The 442-nt window shown below is 30.8% G+C and overlaps 1 protein-coding gene and 1 long non-coding RNA gene across 3 annotated transcripts in view; one reads left to right on the top strand and one right to left on the bottom strand.

The window, feature by feature from the left end:
- The window catches only part of ROBO1 (roundabout guidance receptor 1), a 702,920-nt gene that overhangs the window by 287,476 nt on the left and 415,002 nt on the right, over positions 1–442 (top strand). The gene's annotated exons all lie outside the window — the stretch shown is intronic.
- LOC308193783 overlaps positions 1–442 on the bottom strand; it is a 72,819-nt gene that overhangs the window by 44,405 nt on the left and 27,972 nt on the right. The gene's annotated exons all lie outside the window — the stretch shown is intronic.

Genomic DNA, 442 nt, shown 5'->3' with positions numbered 1-442 from the left:
CTGAGGAAAAAAAGAAAAAAAAAAAAAAAAGAAAGGAAAAAAAAGGAAAAAAAAAAGAAAAAAAAAGAAAAAAAAAGAAAAAAAGGAAAATGGAGTCTCTGATAACAGTTCAACAGTTGATGACATGATTGCATTAGGACAGTTTGCAGTGCAGCTTATTCTGTTGTTATTTCATTGAGTAATAGCTGCAGGTGTTTCCAGAATAGCTTCACAAAAGTATGAGAAAAGATGCATAAAAAGGAAGTATAATCTTCCTGATTCTATTTATTAATAATGAATGTTGAGTTTGCTTTTTTTAATGATGAGCATAAGAAAGAGTGAAAATGTTGCAAGTCCAGGACTGACCTCTTCCTTCACTACCCACATCTCTGCTATGTATGATGGACTTATTTGAATTTATACAAGGAGACTGATATATTTCCATATACGAGATTAGTAACAG

The sequence above is a fragment of the Anser brachyrhynchus genome (assembly GCF_964034855.1).
Source record: "Anser brachyrhynchus genome assembly, chromosome: 1".
NCBI lineage: Eukaryota > Metazoa > Chordata > Aves > Anseriformes > Anatidae > Anser > Anser brachyrhynchus.
This window is presented reverse-complemented; position numbering and strand designations above follow the sequence as displayed.